Source organism: Eretmochelys imbricata, chromosome 1, assembly GCF_965152235.1.
Source record: "Eretmochelys imbricata isolate rEreImb1 chromosome 1, rEreImb1.hap1, whole genome shotgun sequence".
In the NCBI taxonomy this organism is placed as follows: Eukaryota; Metazoa; Chordata; order Testudines; family Cheloniidae; genus Eretmochelys; species Eretmochelys imbricata.
The window spans coordinates 182,182,943-182,200,721 of record NC_135572.1 but is presented as its reverse complement, the minus strand read 5'-3'; the positions used below and the strand labels follow the sequence as shown (position 1 = coordinate 182,200,721).

At 37.9% G+C, this 17,779-nt stretch overlaps 1 protein-coding gene across 4 annotated transcripts in view; it reads left to right on the top strand.

The window, feature by feature from the left end:
- The window catches only part of GBE1 (1,4-alpha-glucan branching enzyme 1), a 290,444-nt gene that overhangs the window by 211,369 nt on the left and 61,296 nt on the right, over positions 1 to 17,779 (top strand). The gene's annotated exons all lie outside the window — the stretch shown is intronic.

The window sequence follows — 17,779 nt, the reverse complement described above, 5'->3', positions numbered from 1 at the left end:
TCCATACTGCTATTGTGCACTTAATTGCTTTCAGATTCTTAGCTGGACAGTTCTATAGAAGTGCAAATTATTATCATGTCTGTTTGTTGAGACTTCACTGGAACCGACATCTTTTAAAAAGTTGCCTGAAGTATATGCTAGAGACTAGCAGAGAAGTGGTAGAACAAGACGGATCTGTTTTGAAATAATTCCCAACCGTCTCCTCCCATTTTTTTCCTCCCTCAACTCCCACCTAGAATCTAATTTCTAAGCGTAGTCAAATATCAAAAATGTGTTGTTTCAGAACTGGAAGCACCAGTGCACCAGAGAAAAATGCCTGGGCCAGAGCTTGTTAGTTTCATTGCCTGGGGTACATAAGATAATATATTTGCCTAATAGACGAATAGCAGCGATACAGATCTGTGACACTGTGAGTCTATTCTACCACATGTAAGAAATATGTGGATAGATTTGGGAGAGCAACAAAAATGATACAGTAGAACCTCAGAAACACGAACACCTCGGGAATGGAGGTTGTTTGTAACTCGAAACAAAACATTTCTTCAAAAGTTTACAACTGAACATTGACTTAATACAGCTTTGAAACTTTACTATGTAGAAGAAGAATGCTGTTTTTAACCTTCTTAATTGAAATGAAACAAGCACAGAAACAGTTTCCTTACCTTGTGAAATCTTTTTTGATCTTTCCCTTTATATTTTTAGTATTTTACATTTAACAAAGTACCGTACTGTACAGTAATATGCGTGGGGTTTTTTTTGTTTTTTTGAGTCTCTGCTGCCTGATTTTGTACTTCCAGTTCCAATTAAGATGTGTGCTTGACCAGTCGGTTCGTAATGCTGGTGTCATAACTCTGAGGTTCTACTGTAAAAGGTTTAGAAAACCTAGCCTATGAGGAAAGGTTAAAAAAAACTGGGCTTGTTTAGTCTTAAGAAGAGTGAGAAGGGACCTGATAAGTCTTCAGATCTGTTAGAGGCTGTTATAAAGAGCTCTGTGATCAATTGCTCTCCATGTCTGCTGAAGGTAGGATAAGAAGTAGTAGGTTTAATATGCAGCAATGGAGATCTATTGGATTGCCATATTGGAGGGGGACAACGACATTGTAATGGTAATAATGGGTAAGCACTCAAACAGGTTAGTAAGGAAGTTTGTGGAATCCCTGTCATTGAAGGTTTTTAAGAACAGGTGAAACAAAACCCTTTTAATGTTGGAAGCATCATAGAGTATAGGTCACGTTACGTTTGGACAGGATTGGCTAACACTTTTGCTAAGCTTTGGCCTAACTTTGCTTGCCATTGTGCGTTACCTTGCTGACTTGACTTTGTGTAAACTTGCTCAATGATGCTTACAGCTGCTGTGTAGGACAGAGTTGATATTTTGACCACAGAATGTATCTAAATTGGAAGATATTACATAGATAAGAGGAAGTTATTAGTACCATGGACATTCGGAATATACTGCCAAAGATGATTAGGAGAAAACCACAAAGTTCCTATGCTGAGTAAGGAGTGTATGGTCTGGTCAGCCTGCAAGATCAATGTGTGATCAAGGGAAATAAACCAATTAGAAAAGAGAGTGAACTTTTGCTGTCTACGCTTTTTTCGAGTTCTATAAATTGAAGTTTACTCATGCACATTGTATGAGTTTTCTATAAGACGTGTAGTGCTTAATATTGATTGAAGAAAAGTTATGGTTATATAATTTGAATAGGTATAAATATGCCAGAATGTAAGGGAGTAGTTGGAGTCTTGTAGGACAAATCCATCATGACCTGCCTATGCCCCAGGAGAAGGTAACTCCTTACTCCTTCTGCTTACCTGTCATTCACGGCTTTTATTGTCATTGTAATTACTTTGGGTTCAAATAAAGGTTTGAATTAATAAACCTAAGTGTGTCAGCCCAAGTGTGTTAAAGATTGCCCAACAACAGGGATGATGTAGGTGTATTTGGTCCTGTTTCAGGATGGGGAATGGACAGGAAAACTTCTCAATGTCCCTTCCAGCCCTATATTTCTTTGATTCTATGTTGGATCTTCAGTTATTCTTTACAAGGAATATGGTGTGTCAAGGTTCCTCCCCCACTCTGAACTCTAGGGTACAGATGTGGGGACCTGCATGAAAAACCTCCTAAGCTTATCTTTACCAGCTTAGGTCAAAACTTCCCCAAGGTACAAAATATTCCACCCGTTGTCCTTGGACTGACCGCTACCACCACCAAACTAATACTGGTTACTGGGGAAGAGCTGTTTGGACGCGTCTTTCCCCCCAAAATACTTCCCAAAACCCTGCACCCCACTTCCTGGACAAGGTTTGGTAAAAAGCCTCACCAATTTGCCTAGGTGACTACAGACCCAGACCCTTGGATCTTAAGAACAATGCACAATCCTCCCAACACTTGCACCCCCCCTTTCCTGGGAAATGTTGGATAAAAAGCCTCACCAATTTGCATAGGTGACCACAAACCCAAACCCTTGGATCTGAGAACAATGAAAAAGCATTCAGTTTTTTACAAGAAGACTTTTAATAAAAAATAGAAGTAAATAGAAATAAAGAAATCCCCCCTGTAAAATCAGGATGGTAGATATCTTACAGGGTAATTAGATTCAAAAACATAGAGAACCCCTCTAGGCAAAACCTTAAGTTACAAAAAAGATACACAGACAGAAATAGTTATTCTATTCAGCACAATTCTTTTCTCAGCCATTTAAAGAAATCATAATCTAACACATACCTAGCTAGATTACTTACTAAAAGTTCTAAGACTCCATTCCTGGTCTATCCCCGGCCAAGACGACTACAGACAGACACAGACCCTTTGTTTCTCTCCCTCCTCCCAGCTTTTGAAAGTATCTTGTCTCCTCATTGGTCATTTTGGTCAGGTGCCAGCGAGGTTACCTTTAGCTTCTTAACCCTTTACAGGTGAGAGGAGCTTTCCCCTGGCCAGGAGGGATTTCAAAGGGGTTTACCCTTCCCTTTATATTTATGACATGGTGAGTTTAGCAAAGTGGGCTGAGATATTACAAGCAGAAAATATTGTGACTTTTATATTAAAAAATTGTCTCCATAGTTTTCTCCCTACATTAAAAAAACTGCCATTGAAGTAATCAGGCTGATGTTAAGCTACATTTGCCTACCTTGGTAGGAACACTAATGTTCTTTTGTGATGCCTACAAAGCACTACCAGTTGATAATGGCATGGTAGGCATTCAACTTTAGATCTCTGCTTCATGATTACTTGCATCTTTAGTCTTATCCCCTTCTTCTCTCTGGCCCCCTTAAGCCTCCATTTGTCAATATTTTTCTCTGTTTAAAAGAACTATCATCCAACCTCTCTTATCGTGCAGAATTTTGTGTACTCTGGACTTGTAGGTTTTTTTAAAATACAGTGTTAGCAACCCCAACCATTCAAAAATCATTATTTTTTGTGGCCTGATTAATAAGAGACTTAAAAAACATAAGATTTAAAATAGGATCTTTTTATTTGTCTTTGGCCTTGAGCCTGTAGGGTGTACTCACTTCATGTTTTCAAAATTTTCTTCATCAGCATGAAGCTTAGAAACTTCCTTTTTTATGATAAAATTTGAGATTCTTGTGCAGTTACTTGATTCCAGCAGTTGGGATTTTAGGAGGAATGCCAGACTTCCTGAGACTCTCAGTAGTTTACAGATACTTGCTTTACCCAATTAGCCTTCAGTTCAAGCTTAGCCATTGGACAATTGATTTCCTGTAGGAATTGCTGTGTTTTCACTAATTTATGTTTTGTTGATATTTAGCATTTTGCATTTTTCTGATCTTGAAACTGAAAATTAATTGAGTTTCATAGTTGTTTAGTCAGTTTAACTTTCATGCTCTCAGTGCTGTTTTGTACGGATTGTAAACAATGCAGGGGAATATTTGTTTTAAAATTTATGCTTGGAATTTAGAAAAAAGAAATGTTTTCAATTATCTTTAATAAGTTTACTTTTGCAAAATCTCAGTTTGGTCCCAAATTTGAGCCGCCTCACTTTAAAAGGGATGTATTCTTGTGTCTACTGATTCAGAAATACAGTACAGATAATCTTCCATCATTTCACCATACTTCTTTATTGCCAGAAGTTACTGTTATTAAGATGAAAAGATGAAACAGGATGGTTTCTTTCCTCAATGAACCATTAAATATGTAATCATCTAGAATATCTAATAAGGATACACTTTCTGTACTGCAGTTAACTTGATTACTACAAAATGCTTTGAAGTATTATTGGTTTATGTAATCTTGAAGTGCTTTTAAATCTATATTTTATCAACAGTTTATTCTGAAACCACTGTGAAAAAAATGTTTTTCTTTGGAATTTATTTTATTATATCTTTGAGGGGCTGAAGTGAGTCTTTTTATCAAGTATACAAAATGGCTTTGTATACTTCGTTATAAAGGATACTGTCTTATTACTACTTTTGTTCAGAAAAGTGCTTAAATATATTAAATTAAAAGCATCTACCAATAATACAGCTACTACGGCCATGTCCATATGTAGAGCACTGCAGCAGCACAGCTGTACTGGTGAAGAGCAAGGGTTTAGCCCCAGATTCCCCCACAGCCATAGAGGAATTCTGTGGCAGAGACTGGAACAATGGCCCTGATGTCCTCTCCTCAGTTTGGACCATAAGACACTCCTTCCACTCCTGTCTAGCTTAAAAATACACACACAAATAACAGTATTGTGGTTTTTTTGTTTTTACAAATTGTCCGGTGTTTAATGTGTTCTTAAAAGACCATATAGTTTGCATATAGTATGTTCCTCCCTTACCCCTCATTCTTTGTGATGGAGGATAAAATTAAGATTTATTTTTCTCTTTTTCGTGTTTATTCACACAGTTCTGGGAATAAGTAACTTCCTGCAAAACAGCTACCTCCAGCAACAATTTAGTTGATGCAGAGTCAAAAATTATTCAAGGCTGGCTATTCTGCAATCTCCTGTAAGACCAGCAATATGTTTCTGTGAATGGGGGGAAGGATGGGTTCATTTTGGTCCTATACTAGAGGGTTTTTTTTTTTTAATATGGAATATCATGTACAAAGAATGAATATAGATAACACCTGGATTTGTGCTGGAAATGGCCCAACTTGATGATTACTTTAGATAAGCTATTACCAGCAGGACAGTGGGGTGGGAGGAGGTATTGTTTCATGGTCTCTGTGTGTATATAATGTTTTCTGCAGTTTCCATGGTATGCATCCGATGAAGTGAGCTGTAGCTCACGAAAGCTCATGCTCAAATAAATTGGTTAGTCTATAAGGTGCCACAAGTACTCCTTTTCTTTTTGTGAATCAGCCTCTGCAGTCCGTCAGTACCAATCTCGGCAATAAAGAGCACCAAACAGAGCTGGACCCACCCAATTAATTGAGCGAGTGTCCCCCTGAACTATGTGTCCTACTTGACTCTTTACTTGTGAAAGGAACTGTGTCGACTGAAGGAGGAGACTAGTTATGTTCAGTCCTGAGAACTGGTCTCTTCCCCTCCTCTCCCCACCCATTTTTCCCTTTTATACCACCTCTGTACCTACTTGAAAATATACACTCTGATACCATCCAGTAGAGATACTCACTGATATTTGGCTAACCAAAATTGACCTATTGCTGGAACCCCACCAACAAAGTTACAGCAAGCCTTAGCAAGTAAGAGCAGTGTACCTCCATAACTGCCTGTGTTCACTGGCCCCTTATTGCCATCAGCCTACTAATATCTGCTAACGTTCAACTGTGTGGGGACCTATTAAGGGCTGTTATAAGGAAGACTGTGATCAATTGTATTCCAGGTAAAACAAGGAGCAGTGGACTTAATCTGCAGCAGGGGAGATTTAGATTAGATATTAGGGGGAAATTGTCTAACTATAAGGGTAGTTAAGCTCTAGAATAGGTTTCCAAAAGAGGTTGTGGATTCCCCATCATTTGACATTTTTAAACAGGCTGAAGAAACACCTGTCGGGGATTACCTAGATATACTTGATCCTGCCACTGCGCAGGGGGTTGGATTGATGACTTCTCAAGGTCCCTTCCAGCACTACATTTGTATGATTCTATGAGTTGTCCAGAAAGGGCTCAGCAGATGCACATCAGAAAGTAAATAAACAGGACTGTCCAGGCCAAATTACTCAGGAGAAAAAGTTCCTTCTTGATTATGCTTCTGCCAACTGCAAAGACGCTGCTCTTTCAGAAGGAGGGGAGAAGTGAACTAAATTTCCCCACTTGATCCCAAACAACTTAACTCGAACAAATCTAGAGCAACCAGTACAATCGAAAATGGGAAGAAGCCCTTCAGACAGTCTTCTGTGAAAGGCAATGCAGAGCCAAAGAGAACTAACCTTCTCTTATTCATTCACTGGAACTGTAATTGTGGGACATGGCTGAGCAGCTGACATGTTCTTTTACTACATAAAAGATCATACGCAAGTTCTAACATGAATTTGGACTTCTGGGTTTCTAATAGTTGGGAGTTTTTTCAGCTCAATGCTGTCATTAATTCCCTAAATCAATGTTACTTTATAAGGTAGGTGAGACTGTTGGCTCTTCTTGGGTGGGTATGTGTCGATCTCTCCTGTTGGAGCGCTTCCACTTTTTATTAATAACTAAATAGTTTCAGAGCCAGAGAGCCCCTGATTAACTCTCTAGTCCTGTGGTTAGGGCACTCATCTGGGATGTGGGAGACCTGGGTTTTGCTCCTTGCTCTGCCTGATTCAGACCAGGGACTTGAACTTGGGTCTCCCACAAGACTGCTGTAACCACTAGACTATAGAAAGTTGTGGGTGGGAGCTTCTCTGATTTTGACCAGAAATCCATCCGGGACCAGGGAAATATTCCTGAGAAAAGTTTTGTTGAAACCAAGCAGCGCTAAAGAACCCACCTTTTTTCTTAGTGTGGACTCATCCTAAATTAATTTGGTAATCACAAACAGAAGAGGGGGAGTATGAAGGGTTGGTGAAAGAATGAAAATAAAACCCATCTGGCTCATGATTTTCTTTGTTCTTATTTTGTGTGGATTTTATTTTAGTGAACAAGGCAGGTTGTTTGTTTGTTTTCCACCAGTTGGTGCTTGTTTGTGTGCGGCTCTTTACAATGGCTGCCAACTTCTCAGAATATAATGTTAATAATAGTTAGTTAATAATGGTGATTATAAACTCAACCCCTTCCTCCCCAACTGGGAAAATTTTCACTTTTAAGTTGGCTAGAGTAGTCAGATCAGTTAATTCACAGATGCATGTGCGTACACACAAAAATTGCATAAAGCTCACTTACTATACAAATAATCGTTCCTTTCCTTTTCACTTTCTATATTCTTCTTATCCTTCTACATTCATCTTGAGTAGATCTGGGTGAAATTTCTCAACCAAAACTTTTTTTGCCAACTTACAGTTTTCGAGTGACAGCAAAACATTTTGCAAATGTATGTCAGTTTTGCCAAATCGTCCCTCTGGGTCATGGTGGAATCAAAATGTTTCATTTTGACATTTTCCTAACAAAATGCTTCAATTAGAAATGTCTTCATTAGAAATTACCTTTACTAAAAAAAACAACAAAAAAAGCCTTTAAAATGTTTGAAATATAAACAAAATGTTTGAAATATAAACAAAATGTTTAGTGTTGGGTCAAACAAAATGTTCTGTTTGACCCAAGATGGTTTATTTTTCAGGATTGCCAGCAAATTGGGTGGGGGCGCATTATTCACCTGATCCTACTGTGTTTTGCTTGCCTCATACTGACTCTTCTATAATTTTGCAACCTTTCAAGAAAGTTTTTCTACAGAATGCTTTGTTTCTTCAAGACATTCTTTTTTGTTTGATCTGGCCATTTTTTGCCTACTACGGGCCTATGCAAAAGATGTTAAATTTGGAGTAGAGGCTACAGCTCTCATGCTACAGGGAGTAGATCTTCTAGCAGATGCTGTAGCTGTCACCATGGGACCAAAGGGTAGAACGGTGATTATTGAACAAAGCTGGGGAAGTCCCAAGGTAACAAGAGATGGTGTGACAGTAGCCAAGGCAATTGACTTGAAAGACAAATACTCTGCTTTTTCATCTGTTCTCTCTCCTCTTTTCCACTTGTGTCCTCCATCTGTACCCTTCATTTCTGCCTGATGTGCTGTGGTGATCTTGACATTGAGACCAGAATTCAGTGTTACTCCTCCTCTTCCTCCCCCACCTGCTATGGGATGCTGAGTGTTTTGAAGTTTGTTCAGGTAAATTAGATATAGCCTCCTAAATGTGCAAAGGTTGATAGCCCTGGATAATGATGATTAAAGGGGCTGATCTTGATGGCCAATTTGTGCTAGAAAATCCTAGTTCGTTCAATCTCTGGATGCTTGGGCCTAATGGAGGCCTCAGATGTACTAGGATACCTCCTTCCCAGGTAAATACACTTAATATATTATGCTTGCAAGTAGCTGTATAATATAGCAGTGGTTACAAAAAGAATTAAGGCAAAGGTGGTCTAGGGGAGTGAAGGGATTAAAATAACAGAAGGTACTGTTGTGGACAGTTTTACCCCATCTTGAGCCAGTGAGCTATTAGAGAGTCTTTTTTCAGAGAAAATGAAAGCTAAAAGGTATTTTTATGCCCTATTGGATAGTTTGTCAAGCATTGCTTCATTCCTTAGTGGCCTATCGAAAAGAATGCAGCGTTGTTGGGTTTTTTTTGTTTTTTGTTAGGCCATGTCTTCAGTACCATTGTTAAAGTGGCACAGCTACAGTGCTGCAGCAAGATTCTAGCGTAGATGTTTCCTACAGGGACAGAAGGTTTTTTTTTTTCCATTGCTGTGACACCAATCCCTAATTTTGGCAGCTATGCTGTTTGCTCAAAAAAAAAAAAAAAAATTCTGATGCTCACTCCAACTGAAAGGCAATTAGAACTTTTAAAACTCTATGAACAAAAAGACTTCTCAATTCTACAAGGTACAATATTCCAAAGACTTTTAAATAAAAATATTTCTCACTGTTCAAAGTTTTTTGATTGATAAAATACACAAGTATAATGGCTAAATTAATTTAAATTGAGTCAGTATTTAATTTGTGGAAACTTATTTTATATTTGGAACATCTGCTACTTCGTTTGCAAAAATCAATAACAATCGACTCTTTGTCATATTGGTGACTGTAACGTTTTATGGCAGTTAATTTCCACAAAACAGGCTTCATCAACTAGTAATCCATTCTCATGCTTCAGGGAAAAATCTTTTCACTTTAAATTACCTTAAATAGTAGTAATAATTTGAGTAACTTCAGCCACAGTTTCTTATCTCTGCAAGACAAATTCATTCTGTTGGATTAAGTTTTTATTTGTATTTATATTTGTAGGTAGTATAGATTTATTTATTTTTCTTTTGTTGTGAGAAACACCATTACTTACTATTAATATTTCTGGATTGATCCATAGGAACTTTACACAGATATTTAAGTTCATGGCTCTGTCCCAAGGAGCTTACAATACAGAAAAGTAGGGCATGCATAGTCAGAGTTTGGGGTTGCTAAACTAACATTCTATCTATTATGTCAGTTTGCTTATTACTATATTTGCTAATAATACTTTGGCATTACATGGAACTCTTGAAAGGACTGTGGGGCAGGAGGAAAATAGTGTCTTAGAGGAAAGCGAAGTAGCATGATTTATGGGGTTACGGCTGACATTCCAAGCACTGAGAATTGTATGGTAAAGGTATAGAGGTGTTTGCGCCAGAAGGAAATAGGGACGTTTCAAAGAAAGTGGAATTGGCAGAATCCAGGGCCAAAACAGCAGAAAAGTCAGTAATACTATATAGGTACCAAGTTAGACATCGGTAAGCCAATATTCTGCCAACAGAAATTTAGCTTCTGCTGTTCCAGCCAAAACAGTATTTTTTTTTTTATTTTGGTAAATAAGAACGCCAAATCAAAAGTTTGTATCATCCACAAGTAGTTTATATCATATGAATAGCCAAGAATTGCACATACAGACCATGAAAATGTCTTGACTGAAAAGTAATTGACATGTCAGACTTTCTTGACTATTTGTAGGGATTGTTTAGGTTTTTTTTATTTGCATGGTCATTCTGCATTTCAATATAGAGGTGATTTTAGAGAAAAATTTCTGAGCTTTGCATCTACTATACATTTCTCGGACAATTCTAGCACAAACTTTTTCTTAGGCTTAAGCAGAGTTCTTTATGAAAATCAAAGTTCACCTTTTCCTTTGAACCAAAGACGCTTTTTGTTTTAAAAGCAGCACAACTTTTTTAAATATTGAAAGCTTCCTTCTACCAAGGCTGCAATATACATTTTCACTTGAGTTTTAAAGAAACTATAAAAGGCTTCCTAATTTGTTGTTGTTGAACTGGAAAAACATCATATAAGAACGGTAAGTATAAGATCCTAAACCCAATTTACATAATCTACAAAGATGACAGTTACTATGTGAAAAGAAATGGAATCCTGAGCTCCAACCAAATTAACACCAAGAAGGTAAACTCTATGAAAAAAGTTTTACTGAAGCTAAAAATTGTACCTGCGAACAACATGACATTGTTTGCCTGCTATAACATCAATACTTTAAAACAAACAATGTGCATACCAAATACCTTGTCGTTAGAAACTGACACACACACACACACACACACACACACACACATATAAAAATAAACTACTTTATGGAGAAAAGTATGTTTCTTCTACTCTAAAAGTATTTGTTACAAGAATTGAAAACTGCATACTGCATTTAAATACCTGAACTTTAACTTTGATATTGTTTTCCTATTTTTATTCTTTTCATTTTAATTCTCATGTATCAACTTAATTTTTTATTCTTTTTTCACTAACTTTCTGTTTCACAAGTGAAACTAAATTAATCTCATCTTTTTGTCAATAGATAAGTAAAGTAATTATAACATATAAACCTTTCAAATCCAGTTTGTTAAAGGGTTTGTTTGTTTGCTGAGTATTTTTGGCTGGTGCAGAAAGATGGATGCTTTACTCACCCTCCCCTCTCTATTTTACCATGCCGTTTGTTGATGTTGGTGAGATGCAACTGACAAATGAGAACTTATATTCCAAGTTCTAAGTTGAGGCTGCCTCGATTCAAGATGTTCAAGTTGAATGCTGCCATTTCTGGTCCTCCCAGGATATTGTCCAGTTTTGCAAAGAGAAGGGTGAACCACAATTTGAAAAGGAATGGAAACTAGATAGAAGGGATGGTACCCAATGGTCATTTCCAATATGATTTTTCTTTGCTTCTTGGCAACTTCTTCTTCGCCTCATATCTTCACTGTCCAGGATTATCCAATTACTTGTTTTCCAAATGGCTTGTTTCTACTGAAAAATATACCTCTTCATGTGTGAGAATCTTGTTTGGACAGATGTTCTTGCTCTGGCTTATCGTGTGCCATTTTGTAGAAATTATTCTAACCAGAAGTTAGCTTTCGTCTCAAAATATTTAGAGAGAGTGGTTTTTTAGCCAGGTGGTCAATTTTTTCTGAAGTGTTGCATTTCAGAATGTTAAGTCTGATGGCTATTAGTCTCTTTTCCTGACTGTGCCACTCCAGTATTGACTAGATTCTCAGGACTCTTAAGAGGAAAATTTAGCATATTCTCACTTGAAACTCTCCAAAGGGAATATACACAGAACATCCTTGAACTCAAACAGATGTGGAGTCCCTCTTAAATAAATATGGTAAATAAATAAGAGAAGCCCCCAAAATAACTCTTTTCCTGTGTCTTATCAGGATCCCAGTTTTCTATGTAGGTGTTGTAGCAAAAGGAGGTAGGTGAGACTGCCTTGTAATGCAAACTATTGCACGAATCATATAAATCCAGATTCTGTGTCTCTCAAAGTTTTACGCCATAGTATCTGAGCACCTTCCGCTTCCACATACTGTCATATGTCTGGAATTCAGTTTCTTGTCTGCCCCAGCCATCAGAAGATAGCAGCACCCCCAAGTGGTGCTTGTTTTTTCTAGTTTTGTGTAGCTATTATACAAAAAACCTGAAAATCAGTGGGTGACACATAAAATTGGCACAGAGTTTGGCTGATGACACTGTAAGTAGCTCTTAGAGTCTCTTCATCAAAAGGGAATGTTATTGGGAGACAAATGGCCACAATCTTTTCTCTAGTCTTTCCGCCTGATTACTTGAAAGATGGAGAATGGACTAATGTCACTTAGTTGTAGTACATCTTGTGAATCTTCAGAAGTCTTTAAAGCTGTTTCTTCTGAGTATTTTCTCGTCAAAGATAGGAAGGAGAGAAAGATAAAAGGCTTGGCATAATGCAAAAAGCATATCTGCTAGTACTCTTGCTTTTTAGAGATAAAATGTGATAACATTCAATTAGTCCATATGTAAAATAGTTAAGATACAATATTTCAACATCTTCATTCAATGGAAAAATTCACCTTTAATTTCTCCCATCTTCTAACTTTATTAAAAATGTTTCCCCTTTTATTTTTTCCAGTTGGCTTCCTGGTTTTAAATTCCCTCTCACTAAAACACTGTATCCTTTTCCCCAAACACACAATGAAATGTGAGGAAGGCTTCACAGCAGAATTGTTCTCTAATCTTACTCTCTTTAGCGAGTATTTTATAGATCAAGTTTTTATTTGCAGCAAAGATGCCGACAGCACCAATTTTGTGCTCTGTAAAGCCTCCTGCTTATTAGGAGGTATGTTTCATTGTAGTTTCCAAAGCTGTTGCCTGCCTGTTTATTGGCTATTTCTAAACCTGTTAAATTGCCTTTTTCTCTTTTGTCATTTTTTTCTCTCCCATCCATTTTTCTCAGTTATGTAGACACTGATTAAATGGACACATGAATCAAGGCTGTTTTTAAATTACATTTGTAAATCTATTGTGTCTGTCTATCTACATACTTATAAGAGCCCCCATCATGGTAGCATTCTCACTAATTGCATACCGTATTTTTCTTATACAAGATGGTAACACTGAAAGAGATGACTTTCTGGTTGCATTTTTCCAATCTTGAAACATTGGAAATTGCTCAAGAAGTAGCTTTGTACACTATAAAACGACCTAGTCTGTCTCTGATCCTACAGTTCAGTAACTAAGAATCTGGCTTCTGGGTTTTACTTTTAAAAATATGTTTGTCTCTGCTAGCACTCATAATAGGTTTAGGATAATTAATTAACCGTGGAATTGTGGTGTTCTTGAGTAGTTTTATCTGCTAGGAGGAAAGTACATACTGAGCCAGATTCTCACTTCAGGCCTCTTTACACTGTTCTGATTTTTCTTTTTAATTTAGAATCAGTTTTCTTGGGATATAAACCTAATGTAACAAAGGCAATTAAACTCAAATGAATACTTTGTGAAGTCATAGAATCCATTTGCATAGGATCCACACTAATCCATTACAAGCCTGCTGTATCCATTGAGAGCTAAAGCAGCGCTGCAAAGGTAAGAATCCCTACAGAGGCACTACTTCCAGACTGCAGGTGAAACACTGATTGAGATGCATAATCTAGGTTTCAGCCTGTTCTCATTGGGCTATCTCACAGCAGTGTTCTCTGTCCATACAGATGGTGAACAAACGCCATATTTTTCAGCTTCTGCTATGCATATGCAGCTTTGAAAGTTGCATACACACATTGTCTTCTGTTACTCCACCTCTAGCCATCTATTCGCAAAGCAAACTACTACCAGGGACATTGTTTCATAAGTACAGAACATTCCATTAGTGATGGCAAAGGTGTTATGGTGAAAGATACTAATGGATTCCACACTGAAGGTCGTTGATGAATAAACATGCACACAGGATCAAAATCTTCATAGAAGGAGTTAGAGATGCCATGCTGTAACCACACCCAGCAAAAATGCTCTGATAATGCTAGCGTCCCATAGAAACACCTGATTGCTGATCTCACAAAAGAAATTCCAGGCTTCAACCTACCACAGAAACAGTGGTCAGCATTGAACCATTTCAGAACACATTGCACCTCTGGAAGATGAGAAATAACGAAATGTGACTGTGGGCACAAGTCATGAACTGTTGACTGTATTGTAAACCAGTGCTGACTTCAGTCGTTTGCCAGTGACATCTCATCTGCTTCCGAAGCTGTCCATTGGCTTATTTACATGGGCTTGATCATTTGAATGTTGTTAATCACCTCTCTTGCCAGAAGACAATAACCCAGAAAATTGTTAAGGGTATAATCTGAGCTTTAGACCTTTCTAAGTTTCTTTTGTGTTAATGCACAAATGGAGCATTAATGGCTATGCCACCTTTCCAGACCATGCAGTCTGTGGGCAAGTCTACACTATAGCGCTATATCGGCACAGCTGAACTGATGAAGTTTCTCTGGTGAAGACCTACTATGCAGGCAGGAGAGCACTCTTCCCTCAGCATAATTACTCCACCTTGTTGAGAAACATAAGCTATGTCAGCACGAGAGCATCTCCTGCCGACATAGTGCCGGTGTGGACAACGCAAAACTTGCTTTGCTCGAGGGCGGAGGGGAGGGCTTTTTCACACCCATGAGTGACGTAAGCTGGATCAACTTAAGTGGTAGTGTAGACCTGCCCTGAGGGAAGCACTGAACTATTGGTTTCCATGGTGTAAAGTACAGATTCTGAGAGTGGCAAAAGAATGCGGTGTGTTTTAAGTGGTTGGATTTGTATATCTGTTTTAGTCCTGGAGAAAAGCTGCTTCGTCATACAAGACAAGAGTGCATCACAGGAAGGTGGTTGTTTAGTTTTTGTTTTACAAAAGGGCATTGCCTGTGTGCAGTTTACCACCTCTGTACAAAGGAACAGACAAATTAGAGTAATTTGTTGATTTACAAAAGTATACAAGTATACAAGAAAATACCCAATTCTGTGTCACCAATTTGTGACTGTGACATGCCAGGCATCAGATTCCTCTGCCATTTGACAAAAGGGCAGCAATTTCATAAACAGCTACATTGCTAAATAAATATAAAATATAATGTAAAATGTTTATGGTAGATGTGATAAATGGAATGATCTTGCAACAACTTATATTGAACAATGACGAGCATCTTTTAAATGTTTACAAAACAGTAAGCACCATGTAAAAAAATTGCCTGTGGGTATTACTTAGTCATCACCATAGCAGACACCAAATGGGAGAGAGTGAGAATATAGTCTGGAAAAATAAGACTCTAAAGAGAGAAGCAGAACAAGAAAAGTAGTAGAACCTTGATATCTTTAAAAATTCTGAAAGAAGAGTGGGGGAACCAGAACCAAGGGACACACACACAAGGTAACATTTGGTACTCTTGCCGTGTTTCTCTCCATACATATATACATACATATATAATACTTGTTTTTATTTATATTAAATAAATTTTTATATTCATAATTATTACCCATAAACAGCACGTGTAAACTACAGTTACATGCCAAGAGGGCATTAAATCCAGCTACTCGAGAAATGAGTTTTGAACAGAGGTTGTTCAAAAATAAAATTTTAATTCCTTGGAAAATTCTGACACTTTTTGCAATTTGGAATGAAAACATATTCAGTGAAAACTCAAAATTTTCCTGTGGAATGAAAATTCGGAAAAAACTGTATTTTGGTGCAAGTCAAAATGAAATGCATCAAAGCAATAAAAGTGAAGTGAAACACTTGTAGCTTTATCAAAACTAAACAAGAACACTGAAATGTTTTATTCTTTTTTACTTTTTTTCTTTTGACAATTTCTTTCCCATGCTTTCTGTTTCATTCTAGATTCTAGAAGTAACTTCTTTTGTGAGACAAATGTTTTTACCACCTGCTCATATTGCTCCTATTGAAATAAATTAATTGACAAGGGCATATTGAAGGTTACAATATAGATGCCCAATTTTATTTGTTGCCCTCATTTGTTGTTTTATACATATGGCTTTATTGCACTCATGTTTCAGAATCTCATAGTGTCTCCTTTTCTCCAGCATTGAGTGATACCTATGGAGGGAAGTATGACTTCAAACTGGTCATTTTCTATCTCAGCGATGGTTTTGAGCTTTGTGTTATATAAAATTAAAATATTTTCTCAAAATATGGATTTGGATTTGGGCTTTTTGTATACTTCCGACAGCATCTTTTTACAGATGATTAATATCCATTAACTTAGGCTTGAATAAAGACTGGGAGTGGATGTGTCATTTCACAAAGTAAAACTATCCCTCCCCCACCCTGTTCCTCACACGTTCTTGTCAACTGCTGGAAATGGCCCACCTTGATTACCACTACAAAAGGTTTTTTTTCTCTCCTGCTGGAAATAGCTCACCTTACCTGATCATTCTCGTTACAGTGTGTATGGTAACACCCATTGTTTCATGTTCTCTGTGTATATAAAATCTTTCCACTGCATGCATCCGATGAAGTGAGCTGTAGCTCATGAAAGCTTATGCTCAAATAAATATTAGTCTCTAAGGTGCCACAAGTACTCCTTTTCTTTTTGCAGATACAGCCTAACATGGCTGTTACTCTGAAACCTGTCATTCTATTATGTTACACTTTTTTTGGTAAATTGCAATATTACTTACAAAATGCAAATGAACACTTCAAAGTATAATGAATAACTTGCTGGTCTATACTTTTTAAAAAGTACATTATACAAAGATTTGACTATGTTCAAAAATACTTTGACATGATATATAATAGTTGCTAGAGTGGTAGATGGCCTGGTTATCTAGTTTTTTTTGGTACAATGTATCAAGTACCTACCCTGGAAGAGGCTTTAGAGTGTATTTATTAACGTTTTAGTAACACTTGCACATCTCACTGGAGTGAAGTAATTGGCCATGCTACAATTCCATGTGTGTGACAGACTGAGATATTCCTGGGTCAATTTAACTCAGTTTTGTACTGTAATTTCCATGTTGGATTCGGACACCCATCTTGTCTTATGTGCTGAGCTAATTTCTAATCTTGCCCAAGGTAAGGTTATGATGTTGTATTCCAGTCAGCTACCCTTCCCAGGAAAGGTGCTTGACACCTGCTGAAAGCACTATCCGTGAGAAGCCACCAAGAGTACATCTGCACAGAAAGCATTGTGGTGAATCTCGGAGGTCTACAAACTGTGGCTCACGGGGCTCATGCTGCAGTGCTCAGGCTCTAAAGACTTGAGGGGGATGTGGGCTTCAGAGCCCAAGCTCCATCCTGAGCCTGAATGTCTACACAGCTATCTCTAGTGCTGTAACACAAGCCTGAGAGTGTAGATGGGGCTCTAAGACTTGCTGCCACAGGATCCTGCTTGCTATGTAGACATGCCCCAAGACAACAGTGTGTGTTTTGAGCCTGTCTTCATGGTCATCCACATGGAACAATAGAAGCCTGACTGGGGGAGGGGGCTGAAGCTTGTCAGCCTGGGCACAAGGCTATAAGGGGAGAGTATTTGAAAGGGCAACTGTGCTCTGGGATGTGGGGTTGTCCATCGCCACATGCAAGAAGAGCAAGCTGGAGATAGAGCAGCGAGGAGGGATTCTGCCTAGCCTGAAATACTGATAAGACCTCAGACTCACAGAAACGGTGAGACCAGATTTTGGTGGTAGGGGGGTGGGGGAATTCAGGATTTTGGTTAATTTGCAAAGATCTGTTACTCTAGTACTTTATAAGAATAAAGTGGTTATGAAATTCCATTGCTAAGCCTGTTTTCCTTTCCTGTCACATTGTCCCTGAAGGGGTTAAACTAGAAGCCAGAGTGCTCATAGCTAGGTGGATCTATGGGGGGGGAGGGAGGGTCCGAAAGTAAGGAGCTCAGGAGGTCTAAGTCTCTGGTTCTAGGATCTGAGGCTGCTGAATTGCTCTAGAGATCCAGAACTAGGAACTATGA